The sequence below is a fragment of the Triturus cristatus genome, chromosome 8, assembly GCF_964204655.1.
Source record: "Triturus cristatus chromosome 8, aTriCri1.1, whole genome shotgun sequence".
Lineage (NCBI taxonomy): Eukaryota > Metazoa > Chordata > Amphibia > Caudata > Salamandridae > Triturus > Triturus cristatus.
In genome coordinates this window covers 22,451,280-22,465,882 of record NC_140591.1, presented here as the reverse complement: position 1 = coordinate 22,465,882, position 14,603 = coordinate 22,451,280, and the positions used below count along the sequence as shown (strand labels likewise).

Genomic DNA, 14,603 nt, shown 5'->3' with positions numbered 1-14,603 from the left:
CAGTTAATGTTTGGTGGGAATGGATTATTTTTCTGAGACGTGGGCACTCCTCATATCTACTTACTCGTAATGAAACAGCTACTTCCAAATCTAACATGTGGACTAGCCTAGATTCATATATTACTGCTTGATCCTCAATTCAAAGCATGTATTTTAGTCCTCACTAGTTAGTACACGTTCACTGTAGCCCTTTCTGTTTTATTTGTTTATTATCACTTTTATGCAGTAGTTATTGATATAGTATTAGATTTGGATGCAAATTAATGCTTTATATTTTCTTGTGATTGTATTACATTTCAATCTTTACAGTTCTGTATTGTGTTTATTGTACGAGAAAAGTACATTTAATAATAAAGTTTACACCAAAAAACAGGAAACCCTCACTTGTAGGAACCCACACAAAAATAGCACAAAAAGAATAATTGGAAGCAACCACTGGCACATTCTGATCACCCAATGGGGGAACCAAGAAAATAAGTCGATAAGCCAGTTCTGCTCAAGGGCCCCTCCCTCCTTGTTTATGTCAGCTTGAATACGATGCAATTGGTGGATGGCAAAAGCCAGTGTCCCGTTATCCAGGTCATTTTCAGGGATGAAAGTAAAGCAGGAAGCACTGGTTTTGACACACCTCACCCTCCATCGCGGTTATCAAGTCCAACACATACCTATGTTGCATCACCATATGGTGGATTGCTCTTAGTTCTTGATAGCGTTTCGGCTGAGCTCAGTATCGTTGGTCATCTTCAGCATTTCCCACCTGGTTATCTGCAACCAGCAGGGGTTTCGCCTTTGTTTGCAAGGTGAAGAAGGTTATGGACCCTCCTACGTTTACTGTGATGCCCTCATGCGGAGCCTAGTAAAATTAATCAGCAGTTCTGTTTTTCTCAAGCCTGATGCAATACAGTTTTATTCTTCTGTAGCAGATGTTGGAACAACTCAGACAGATCTTCTCCAGAGATGACCAGGATCGGCATGTGTATGATCACAAGGGTGCAGAAGACCCCGCCATCCAGGGACGAGGGGGGTGTAGGCAAACTCCCCACATTACCAATAGGTATCCATCAACATGGAGGTGCCCCATTGCATATCTGGTACGTGCAGTTTGCTTCACAATTCTCATTCGTGCCAAGCGGTATCATTCCTTTGCCTCTGAAACAAAAGGAAAACAGTGTATGTTTCGGTACAATTAGGGGTTACCCCTTCCCTTCTGGCCATGTGTACCTGTTGGTGTTATGGGCCCCACCAGCGAATGTATTATATTATATTATATTATGTCACCACCCGCTCCAGCCTACCTATCTATCTCAGTGTTCCTGATTTCCTGAGATGGGGTATCTATGCTGGCATTTAACTCTAACCTTCTGGAACCATTTCCCCTTGTATCATCAAGTTGAATGGCCCTGCACTGGAATTCCATTTCTGGGGTCCATTTGTTATTGAAGAATACTGCCCCAGACATGCCAACGGCCACCCTGGGACAACAGACAGAGGGGGGAGTGGGCATCTTTGTGCACTGGTGCGGTGGCTTTGCTACCTCCAAGAACTTCTCCTCTGGAAAATCTCTGGCCAAACAGTGTCCTCGCCTATAATGCCTCACCTGCGCATCCTTTCTAGCTCAGTATGAATTTCGGTAGGCTTTGAAAAAAGATGTAGTGCTGTGGAGTTGGTTTCATACTGGGTAATTTGTACGGCTACTCTACGGGGTTCTACTCTACTGGGTTGTATCTTGGCCCTAATCCTACATCGGTACAAGTGGATGAGACATTTTGCTTTGTTTGGTGCTATTTCTTGGGATAAGAAAAGTCTGCCTGCGCCCACGGCGTGAGGTATCAGCAAGCAGACACAGCACAACCTATCCGACGTCTGGGCACCTACGGCGGTCATGTGCTGGTACCATGTGTTGTTCTAGAGTGTGCTGTGTTGTGCATGTGGAATACTAGTGTTTGATTCAGTGTAAGTGTAAGTGAGGTCCCTATGCAAGCGCTGCGGAAATGTCGAGGTCGGCTCCATATGGCTAGGCCTATTTCCCTGCTATGGCCATTTTAAGCAGATAGCGTACAAAGGTGCAATAATACATAACTTTTGGAACATTGCAAGTCTTTGGATGGTGTCTGGAGGGGTCATCTGCAGCTTTCTTATGTCTGTGGTGTCTTTGCTTGGCACAGCCAGTTGTAAAAAGTGTCCGTAAAAATAGTCTATGATCTTTTTGGCTTGAACCCTCAGGCCTCTTTGGGATTTCGGAGGTTGCTACTAAACAGGTGGCGGGCTGCTGTAAAGATGGTGCACGTATGGCTCGATTTCAGGCCTGTTGGGTAAGAGCTGTGGGTTGTAGGTTAGCTTTTAGAAAAACATACATCATTATTAATTCTCGGAAATTCCTGTGCTTGTCCTTTTTGGGGCATTTCTGTGCATCCTTTTTGTGCAATCTTTGGCATTGTACTGGATGGGGGGGCCCAAATTTGACTGTCATTTTAGGTATTGGTGAGTTTTTGGTCATGGGTCGCCTGAGTTTTATTTGTGTGGGGCATTTAGTCCTCCCCCTCACAATCATAAAAGTGTGTATTTTAGTGGCGTGATCTTCGTGGGTGTGTGAATGTCTCTTTTTACCTAACTATCATTTACGGCCTTTTGGCACTCTTATTACCCTACTTTCCCTACGGGTGTATGAGTGTGTGTGTGTGTGTGTAGTGTTATCGATGCCGATGGTACCTTTTGACCTACACATTGGGGCATATTCTCAAGGATCTATTGCCGAGTTATCGGCACTTTAGCGCAGCCAAAGTCGCCCCATTCACAAGCTGATGCTAACAGCCCATAGCACCAGTTTACCTGCGATAGCAGCCGCAAAAACATTGCCACAGATGCCCCGGCAACTAACGCTAATGAGATGCAGAGTAGGTGTTCCCGAGCAAAAACCCGCAACAACACCACTTCGCAACATTCTCAACGACCAGCCAGATCAGTGATAAGATCACAAAACAGGCGATAAGGTGCGTTAGCAGCAGGAAACTAACACCTGCTCTTACCTGGTGTTAAGTCGGATGACAACCGGCACCAGACAAGTGAGCACAGCCCAGAGCCACACATGAAGAACAACAGATGCCCAGGAGCAACTGACCATGCAGCCAAGAGCACCAATAGGGCAACAACACCCACAGCCATCACCCCCAGGGACCCCCCAGGGCCCTACCCCAGGCACCCCCCCCCCCCATTGAATCAACTCCACGAAATCATGAACCACACAATTTGCCTGTAGTCGCACAATCACAACACCTAACATACATGTGTGGTCAGAAAAAGAAGAATCATTCATTCATCTTAGAATATCCAAATAATCAGTTTATTACAGAATAAAGCAAAAACAACAATTCGGAAGAGTCATGTCGGGTCTTCTCAGGACATTCTGTAAGACAAAAACCTAGATAAGAAGTTGTGTCATGCTTTCAACAAAGTACAGAGAGAGAGAGCGAGAGAGAGATAAAGAGAGAAAGAGAGGGAGAGAAAGAGAGAGAGGGAGAGAGAGAGAGAGGGAGAGAGAAAGAGAGGGAGAGACAAAGAGAGGGAGAGAGAGAGAGGGAGAGAGAGAGAGAGGGAGAGAGAGAACGAGAGAACGAGAGAGAGGGCAAGAGAAAGAGAGAGAGGGAGGGAGAAAGGGAGGGAGAAAGAGAGAGAGGGAGAGAGAAAGAGAGAGAGAGAGAGAGAGAAAGAGAGAAAGAGAGAGAGGGAGAGAGAAAGAGAAAGGGAGAGAGAAAGAGAGAGAGAGAGAGCGAGAGAGAGAGAGAGAGAGAGAGAGAGAGAGAGGGAGAGAGTAAGAGAGGGAGAGAGAGTGCCGACACTGCGGACCCAGGCCTCACTGCTCACCTGCTGCCATCGGTGTGTCTCCAACCACGTGCCGGTACACACTGTAGTCCCCCAGGTCCCTCATCTGAAACAGTTTCCAGAGACATAAATGGCAGAGTCCATACAGTAGCACAAGCCGTCATCGCTTGCCCGCCCCTGCGCACACAGACTGATGCACCCCAGCCCCTCCCGGCGCCCAGCGGTGATTGCCCTCCCCTGGGCAACCAGGCCTCACTGCTCACCTTCTGCCACCGGCGTGTCTCCAAGAGGGCCCACCACGTGCCGGTGGGGCCTCCAAGCCCGGGGCCCGAAACCATGGTACCCTCCACATCATGCAGCCCCGCACTGTGGACCACCAGGTCACATACTTGATTCTGGGTCTTGATTTCGCTATGGCAGAGAACATATCAGTGCACACGGCATCATCGCAGGCTGCACACCCGCTCAGCTCTAGACTAACTCTGTGAACCGTGAGGCAACGCCACGTGTTGGTAGGCCCGCACTGCCCGCTTGCTCAGGCCTACACTGCGGTCCAGCAGGGCTCACACTAATCCTACCAGTCCGGACCGCCAGAACGGCGCATCATCGCAGGCTTCACACCCGCTCAGCACTGAAGGTGCCCCCACCTCAGTGCACCGAAAGACACCGTCCCGTGGCGGTGTGCCTGTGCCTGCCGCAGTGTATCCGCTGCCACCAAGTCTGTGCACTGCAAGCCATGGACCCTTTATGATTAAGTCGCGTGGTGCGGACGTCATCATTTCACCCCTGGCACTGGGCAATGCGAGGTGGCAGGGCCCTAGGCCCTCATGCATAAATGAGAACCACACGGAGACACCCAGTTACAGAGTGGAAATGGCATCGAGCACGTGCGCCAGACCATTTATATTGGCAGGGTCACATGTCCTGTGACACCTGTGCTTGATGGGTGTGGTGTGGGTGTAAACCAGCCGTGAGGGAGTGGCTGTGGCATGCTGACAACTAGACCTGTGAGCAGCAGATCCCTACAGGGAAGACCTGGGACATGTAGCGTTGTCGTCGTCCCCTGTGAGCGTAAGCCAGTCCAGCGTAAGGGTGTGACCAATGATGACGAGGCTCTGGGTGTGGTTCCGTTCTGGGTTGGACAAGGAAGTAACTAATGCGTGTGTCTCTGTCCTAGTGTCGGGTCCACCCGGAACGCATTCGGCAATGTGTCACCCTGTGACCCAAGTCCCAAAACCTGAGTAACATGGACGTAAGGGGGAATCATTGACCCTACATTCATCCATACCTCACACTTGCAAGATCATAGACACGACACAGCGGTGTGAAAATGAATGTTTAATGCACATTCAATGGAGTGTTGCAGATAGAGCACTACAAGGCCATGCAAACCCCACCTTGCATTGTTTGTCCGTGGAGGGCCAGCCAGAGTCCTTCAGGGAATGACATGTACATCAGAAGAGGAGGAGTTCAGTCCGCAGTCTGATAGCTGTGTCATTGGTGACCAAACAGAATTTGGGGCCAATTGTTGCTTATTTGTGTGTGGACTACTGAGTTTTTATGGGGACACCAATATCCCAAATGCATGTATAACCTTGCATCCGGCACTGGGGTGTCACCTCGTTTTGGAACTAAAAGGGGGCCACCACTAGCTGGAGGCCTTAAAATGTTGGAGAAGGGGGTCCTTTTAATCAATCTTTTAATCTGAGGCTTTCCCTAGTAACTTTGCTGAGGGGACCTGTGTGCTCGTTATATGCGTTGGCCAGGGGCCGCCCTGCCCCTTTGTCAGACTGCCCTCCCCCGGGTCATGGCCAGCCAACCCTGCCCAGAGGGACCAGCGGCACAGTGGGGCCTAGGTCCCCGCAGGCACCCAAATGGTGAATTTTAGTGCAGATTCCCGATCTAAAGAATATACCGCAGCCCTGAATTTTTCCTGAAAACAAGTAAAGGCTTGAGTTTTCCCCTAATGCTATGTGACTAGTCTTCATTGTTGTGGTGAGCGTTCTGAAGTGAGTATGAAGTGCTTGTGTAGTATTGGAGATTTTTAGGCCTACTGCGCATTTGGATTGGGCGATTGTGTGAAGGTATTGCCTTCCCAGACAGTCATCCCTCCTTGCCATGTCTGTGGCCAGGGTCCTTTCTAGGCTGAGTTCTCTGCCTGCTGCTGTTGCCAAGTGTTTGGCCAACCACCTGGTCCTTGTTGCAGTGGTGTGTTTGCTGACTGACTCCCTGGTGACTGAATGTGCTGTGCGCTCAGATTGATTTGGGCCTGGTTCTGAAGATGGGGATTTTGCGGGCCAGGCGTATTGGTCTTTGCTCATCATAAGCTCTCAGATGGCATCGGTCAGCCATGTGGTCCATTCTGTGACAGTAGTAGCACTCTCTGAGGTCTGGCTGCTGCCAGCCTCCCTGACATCTGCCGTGAGGACTGGGTGGAAACCCTCTGGGGTTCGGCGGCAGAGCTCCCTTCAAGACTTGTGCCAATTACACGCTCGCAGCGGTCCAGCGAGTTAGCAGGTGGCAGAATGGTTATGCAAAGACCTTGATGGAGCAGGTAAAACAACATTTTGTATACCTCCTCTAATTTGCATGAAATTAATTACGAAATCATTCTAAAAATTAATTTACAATAACATGTTTGCATTGGAAGTGTTACTAATCAACCTTGACACCTTGATAAACATAAATACACATGGGACTAAATTGCTAATTGCATGGCAGAACAATTAATTAATTAACTATGGAACGCAAAACTAACCTTAGATTGTGGTGAAATAGTAAAATTGTATGATTCATGTTGCTTTGCGATCATTTGTGCTTTAAAAGTTATCAAGTGGTAAGTATTATTGCTTTAAGTGTTGCTACAGCTAGGAAAATACTAATATATCTTGGGATTAGTATGGGTTTGAACATCAGAACTTTCATTTCTATATTTTAATTGCTGTTATGTCTATGTCTGCTTAAATTGACATTCGGGCCTAATAGGCCGCAGTACCCAAGATGGCGTTCTCTGAAGCAGATGCCACCATGTGCACGTGATGACTTCTGCGAATGCCCAGATGGCCCTCGAAATCACGAGGTAGCTTGAACTCCTGACATCGTGTTCCCTGCCAAGGCCGAAAGTTGATAACTTGACCGCAGGCCAGAAGATGACCAAATGGGTGTCAAGGAAGAGAGGACCTATCAGTGGGATCCTTTTTACCTCGGAAAAAGATACAACTATTGTTTCCCCGCCTGGGAACGGAACAGAAAATGTTGATTTGAAAACTTTGTGAAAAGTCACTATGAAGAACCAGTTTGCACTGGAAAAAAATTCAATAAACTACTGATAACCCCGAACTGTAGAATCAGAAAATTTGGTCTGCCCCTAAAGTTACTATATCTAAAATGAAGTAAGACAGAAAAGGGTATAAAAACCCTTTCATCAATCATAATGTGGCAGTTGGAGTTGGAAGGGTTGGTTGCAGCAGCGTTCGTTCGTGGGTTCGTTCATTGGGTTTCGGTTGTGGCTGCATATATCTTTGGGTTATTTCTTTGTGTTTTCCTAAATTCTACGCTATCAGTCTGAGTGTGGAATTGGTCCATGCTCCGGATTGATGGTCGGACTTTGCTGAAGTTCTGAACTTTACTACACTGTATCCTGTATTCCGCAAGCCGGTCGGATCCTTTGGTGAGGACTGGACTGCCTGTTCGAGGGAGCCTTCATTTGAGAATGCAGATAACTCCCTGTTTGATTTGAACCTTTCGTCATCTTTCAATTGGTAATGATTCAATGTACGTTTCTGAAAATCTACGTCTAAAAGTAATTTCTGAATGTTCATATTTTCTCTTTAATACATTTATGATCAAATAATGAGCTCTAGATAATAAGTGCAAAATTTAAGAGTTTAGTAAATACTAAGATAAACAAAATTGAAATAATAAGAAATGAGTTGGTGGTTCTTAAATTAATTACAGAAAATACCAAATGTTTCCTGGGCTTTAATTGTGTCTTAGCTGGTTCTAATTCACCATCAACCAGTCCAACTAGTTGGTCCATCGACCAAACAGTGGAGTGCCTCGATGTTAAAGTCAGGATTCTGAAGATGTATATAGAATGTGTGTATAATGTAAAAGCAAATTGATCCTGATAGGCAATAAGGTACCCATGTCCAGCGCCTTTTCCTCCTGTGTACAGATTCAAGTGAGATTGATTGAATGATGAGAGTGTTGGTGTTATGGGCCCCACCAATGAATGAGTGTATGAATGAGCTGTTGTGAATAAGAATCTGTGACATAAGGAGAATATGAAAATGTTGTCCTCCGCGCTGGATCAACCTCACCTTCGTCTCTCAAAACTATCTCTCTTGGGTAAGTTCATTTGACCAGCGCGTTGAGGGGGAGTGGCACATGTTCTCATCGTTGCTCTCCTGGTGCGAGTGCAGAGGTGCATTTTGCTTCTCCTGTGGCCTAACTGAGTTTGGGCTAGGCATCCTGATCTCTTATTTGTAGGTTGGCCCCTCTCCTACGCTGAGGATTCCGTGGCGTTCTCATTCCCGATGAGGGCCTCGCTTCTGATTCTATTTCGGGCTTCTCTTCATGTGGAACTAAGGTCCTAGCTCAGCTCTCCGGGAGAGGGTGCATCTCGCTGCTCTCCCTCTGTGCTTCCCTGACGGGAGCTCTTTCTCTCTCCATTCTCAACCCGCACCTCTCCTCCAATACCACCCAGGCTGTTTCCTTTGCTCAGTACTGAGTGTGGTTTTCCTTGGAAGGGATTTGTCCTGCAGCACACTCCGAGTTGTTTCTTCTGCTGCCTGAGCATACCCTCGGTGGCTCCCCCCTTGGTGTCAGACCCCGGGAGGCTGGAAACTCCACTGCCCCCCACTGGTGGTATTGCTATCCAATACCGCTATGAACCTCCCGGTTTCCTGGGAGTGCCCTACTGGATGGAGTGTATGCTCCCCGTGCCGCTGGGGTTTGATGGGTTGTGCACGATGGATGGGAGGTCGAACTTCGAGGGTTTCTAGCACCGAACTGTGGTGAGGCTGAAGTCTCTTGGGTTAGCCGGTTGGACAACATCTTAGCTGCCCTTAATCTAATGGCTTGCTGCCTGGTAGGGGGCCCTCCAGCCCCCTCAACCGGCAGGGTGGTGTAACCTAAAGCAAGAACAGCTGGGATGGCCGGCATCAGAGAGAGCACCTCCAATCCGGTGTAGGGTGGGGGAGGTGTGGAAGCCTTGCTTGCGGGTTCTTGGACAGAATTGTAGGTCGGGCCACCTCAAAGATGTCCCACAGTTCAAACAGTGCCTCTCTTTTAGTCTTTTTCTGTCCTATGTATCTGGTCTGAATGTGGATCTTTGTGTGTTTGATTATGTTGGAGTTGAAAGTTCCCCCCCTCTGGCCAGCGGAAACCATGTGTCTTGGTGTGTCTGTGCCACTCACGGTAAAACGTATTTAGCTTTTCAGCCTGCGTGGGGAACCTAGTTTGCATGTGGTTTAAAGGCGTCTTCATGATGAGTTTGAAACTTTTTTAAAGAGATTTAGTCCACTTTTAGAGTTCTCTGTTTTCTAAAAAAAACTTAAATCCTACTCTGTTTGTGGGGAAAGACTATCTACACGTGGTTATGCCGGCAATAATTAATTTTACAATGAACTCAGCTGAGGACAAAGATGCATCAAACAAACTTAGTACATAAAACAACACATGAAAAATAACAACCTGTCAGAAAGTGCATTGGTTAACTCAAAACATTTGAATTGTTTTTTAGCAGCGGAACAGCAAAATGTGAATAAATGACGACTTTTTCATACACGCATAGAATCGTTAACTGGACATAACATTCAACATAAAACACAGTTGCATTAATCTACGAACACCACAACATCAAAAAACGGCATCAATTGAAAAACGCAAAGGAAATAGGAGTAAAAGAGAAAAATGACAGAGATGAAAAAATTATGACTTTGTCAAAAAACATAAGCCTGCTCCTAGCACATGCCACTCAACGACGAGGGGGGGCTCTGCGCGGAACACGGAACTAAGTGAGTCCGATAGTCTTTCAATATAGGCTCGAGGACAAAGATAGCAACAATATACAAGGAGAAGAAGGAGCAGCTCGACCACTCCAAGGAGAAGAAGGAGCAGCTCGACCACTACAAGGAGAAGAAGGAGCAGCAGCTCGACCACTACAAGGAGAAGGAGCAGCAGCTCGACCACTACAAGGAGAAGAAGGAGCAGCTCGACCACTCCAAGGAGAAGAAGGAGCAGCTCGACCACTACAAGGAGAAGAAGGAGCAGCAGCTCGACCACTACAAGGAGAAGAAGGAGCAGCTCGACCACTCCAAGGAGAAGAAGGAGCAGCAGCTCGACCACTACAAGGAGAAGAAGGAGCAGCTCGACCACTCCAAGGAGAAGAAGGAGCAGCTCGACCACTCCAAGGAGAAGAAGGAGCAGCTCGACCACTACAAGGAGAAGAAGGAGCAGCAGCTCGACCACTCCAAGGAGAAGAAGGAGCAGCAGCTCGACCACTACAAGGAGAAGAAGGAGCAGCTCGACCACTCCAAGGAGAAGAAGGAGCAGCTCGACCACTCCAAGGAGAAGAAGGAGCAGCTCGACCACTCCAAGGAGAAGAAGGAGCAGCTCGACCACTACAAGGAGAAGAAGGAGCAGCAGCTCGACCACTACAAGGAGAAGAAGGAGCAGCTCGACCACTACAAGGAGAAGAAGGAGCAGCTCGACCACTACAGGCCCTCCTTGTCCAAGCACATGCTGCCCCTTACTCTCTAAGGTCCAAATTTTTCCCTAACATCACTTGCATTTTAGCTTTTAATTTGTGTTTATAATACTACTTTCGATAGCGGTTTTATATATTTGTTTAGCCTGCACTTACCTCATTCCTTCTGCTGCTCTCCGGACCACCGCGGCACCTTGGCCGTTTGAGTGGAGAGAGCAGGCAAAGGGGAGAGTACTTCCGCATTGACGGCTGCCATATTGAGGTGGTTTGTCGAGTGACGGTCTAGTCTTTACATTTTAGGCTGAGCCTGCCCCTATTTAATCGCCCCTGAAGCGGAAGCACAGCGGACACGTGCAGCGGGTGCACCACTTGCGCGCCGAAGGCGCGCCTAAGGCAAGCCCGTCTGCACCCGTCCGCGCATGGACCGCGCACAGTGCCAGCCACACTGCCAGGTTTAGGTAAGCCCTTCTTACGATATACACATACTCCCGGGCGAGTTTGCTGGCCTTGTCCACCTCCAGGCTGCGCTGTGCAGGCCCTAGTTTTAGCTGTGGCACCAGTTCACACCCCTGGAAATGTCACATCTGTGACTTAGAGCTCTCCTACACTAAAATTAAATCCTCAGGGACCTCCCATTAGGCCCAGTCAAGACTTCAATGCTCGCTTATTAACACTCACTCGCTCATTAAACATAAGTTTGAATTCTCCAACTTTGCTGAAGAGCAGAGGCTGGACATCCTGTTCGTGGTAGAAACTTGGGCAGATGTAGCCTCAGGTCCTGACCTGGTGGTAGCTATTCCACCTGGCTTCTCCATCTTTAGGAAGGCCGTAAGGGGAAAAAAAGCAGGGGACTCGCAGTCGTATATGAGATCCACTTAAAAGCCACTTTTAAGGACATTCCCACTGGATTATCTTGTGAGGCAGTCACTTTCCAAATAACCATTAGTCAAACCCATTCATTCAATGGCATGCTCATCTATCGCCCCCCTGGACCCAGTGCCAACTTTCTACAATCTCTGGGGCATCTAATAGAAAACAAAGTGAACTTCCAGGATTATACTATACTAGGGGACTTAAATGTTCATTTAGACAATGGTCAAGACAATGATTCGAAGGCCCTGATAGACCTTTTCTCTAGCGTTGGTCTGACACAGTTGACAGAAGGTCCTACTCATAGAGCTGGTCACCTGCTGGATGTGGTTTTTTCTGACTGTGCGCTCTTGGAAATTTAATAGGAACCTACAACTCCTTTGGTCGGACCACGCAGCGGTCCTGCTCACTCTTACCCTGCCATCACCCGTATGTAATAAGCAAGTGCCTATAAAAAGCCAGAGTCGTTTTCTCTGGCGTCGCTTAGATCACATTGAATTATCTTCTGAACTTTGTCGTGATATAGACCACCCCTTTCTACGGCCCCAGAGAGAGCAGCCCTAGATTACCATGACTGGATTAGATCCTCAATACGGGCAACCATTCCCCAAAAACCCGGAAAAACCACGAGGACAGCCCCCTCTGAACCATGGTTTTCGGATGAGTTGACGATCCTAAGGAAGAAGAGCGCTACAGGGAAATACTCACCCACTATAAAGGTAGGATTCATGCTGCAAAAATTAAGTATTTCTCAGAGACCATTGACAGAGCTAAGAACAATGCCAAAGAACTGTTCGTCACAGGTCAAAAACTGAACCAAATACAGGTACACAAAGAGACAATCCCAGATCAAGCCTTCTGTGACACCCTGGCTTCCACCTTTTGTTGTAAGGTTCGTGACATTTACAACAAATTTACACGGAACCCTACTCAGCTAGCAAGCAGTCGGGTTCCCTCTCAATCAAATTACTCCAGTAGCCCAAATTCCGTACTTCTTTCCGAATTCCCTCCAATCTCTTACGAGCAGGTGGTCAAACTTCTCACTGCTGCCAAATCGAGCACCACTGGATCCTTGTCCCCTCAAGATCGTAATCTCAGTAACTGAACTGATACCCGGCCATCTCACAGAGCTATTTAAGCTTGTTCTGCAAACAGGTATCTTCCCCAAAGTTTAGAAAAAGACTTCCATCTTACCACTATTAAAGAAATCCAATCTGGCCAATAGCTCGTTTCCCACTGCCTGCAAAAATCCTTGAAAAATACATGAATCAAGAACTCACCACATTTATCAATAACAACAGCATCTTGGATCCCTCCCAATATGGTTTTCGCGGTGGTCATAGCACGGAGCTTGCACTAATTATGGCCGCAGAGGAAATAAGGCGCTCTGTAGATAAGGGAGGCATGGCGGCACTGATCCTTCTCGATCTGTCGGCAGCATTCGACACAGTGGACCATGGCCTCCTATTACGTCGCTTTCAAGAGACAGGCATTGCCGGCACCGCCTTACAACTATTTAACTCTTTCCTTTCTAATCGGGAACAATTTGTGGAGACGAATGGCCTGAGTTCTCAGTGTTTCATTCTTCCTTGTGGGGTTCCACAGGGCTCGTCCCTCAGCCCGACCATATTTAATTTGCATGTGGTTCCCCTGGCCAGGCTTATTATATCCTTTGGATTTGCCATGGTGTCAGACGCCGATGACGCTCAGATTATAGTATCCATCTCAGAGGACCCTCGCAGCACTATTCACAACTTTCGTGCCTGTATGAGACTGGTGAGCAAATGGATGTCTGAGAACTGCCTTTAACTGAACTCCAATAAAACGGAGGTTCTTCTCTTTGGCAGAGATGTCTCCCATTGGTCTTCAGATTGGTGGCCCAGTGAACTTTGCCCTCTCCCCACTCCAGTCTCCAAGGCCAGGAACTTGGGAGTCATCTTTGACACCACTCTCTAGTTCTCCCATCATGTGAATGCAATTACGCCAGCCATCTGTTACATCCTAAAAATTCTGAGGAATATCTTCTGCTTTATACCACCTGACCTACAGAAAACAGTGGTCTCGGCATTATTGTTGTCTAGGCTGGACTACTGCAATGGCCTCTTGATTGGTATTAATAAAGCCCTTCTTATCAAGATGCAAGTCTTGCAGAATTCAGCCGCCCGCCTGCTATTTAAACTACCTAAATATGCTTCTGCAAAGGCGGCCCTTAATTCCCTCCACTGGCTCCCGGTGGAAAAGAGGATTGAGTTTAAGGCCCTCTGCATCGCTTTTAGGGCGCTGCACAATCGGGGTCCTGCCTTCCTGATGGACCTCTTTCGTTGGTATACGCCTCCCAGAATGCTGCGGTCTGCTTCCCATCGGCTGGTGGTGGCACCCAAGGCACATCTCTCCAATTGGGGTGGGAAAAGTTTTTTATACATTATCACCCGATTATGGATTCAATTGCCATGCTCACTAAAAAATTCATCAGACCGGATATCCTTCAGGAAGAGTCTGGAGACCTGGCTTTTTGAGGCCTAAAGCTATGCAGTGATTAGTTCCCTTTCTTCCGATCCCCCATGGCAGGCTGGAGATTGGATGTCAGCGCCTAGAAGCCTTCTGGTATTAGTGCGCTATATAAATAAATAAATAAATTACACCCTGTTTCACACCCAGGGGCTTCGCGTACTCTCTGTGTCACACCCAGCAGTCCAAGCGAATCCCACCTTTCACTTCTTTCAGACACCAACAGTGTTTAAGAGACAAGTGATACTGAGAAAACTTCTTTAAACCAAAAAATGAGATTGAGCCGTTCTCTCTATATCACACCCTGAGGCTATGCATACCATCTGTGTCTCGCCCAGTGGTCCCTGTATCACACCCAGAGACAAGCATACCCTCTGTGTCACTCCCAGCGGTCCAAGTGGTCCCTGTATCACACCCAGAGACAAGCATGCCCTCAGTGTCACGCCAGCGGTCCAAGTGACTAAACAACCCTTACCTTTCCTATCTTGTTGACTATCCCAGAAGGGTGACCTCTATGGGATCGCCTTTGAAGCCGCCATGCGACTATCCAGCTCAGATACATAAAAGAGGCAATATATCAGATTTCTGTTTGTGTCAGGGCGCTCAAGTTAGATTTTAACGCTTCTTCCTTGTTCACCAAATACTGGGAGTAAGGATCAGATGTAGTCTCTTACCCACTGACAGACCTCAGCCC

The 14,603-nt window shown here is 47.7% G+C and overlaps 1 long non-coding RNA gene across 1 annotated transcript in view; it reads right to left on the bottom strand.

The window, feature by feature from the left end:
* Window positions 1-317: 317 nt before the first annotated feature.
* The window catches only part of LOC146799864 (uncharacterized), a 191,037-nt gene continuing 176,751 nt past the window's right edge, over window positions 318-14,603 (bottom strand). The window contains exons 2-3 of the long non-coding RNA XR_014968041.1: window positions 3,862-3,925; window positions 318-1,149 (exon numbers count right to left, since the gene is read on the bottom strand). This is a non-coding gene — a long non-coding RNA (uncharacterized LOC146799864). The remainder of the gene's footprint in view (window positions 1,150-3,861; window positions 3,926-14,603) is intronic.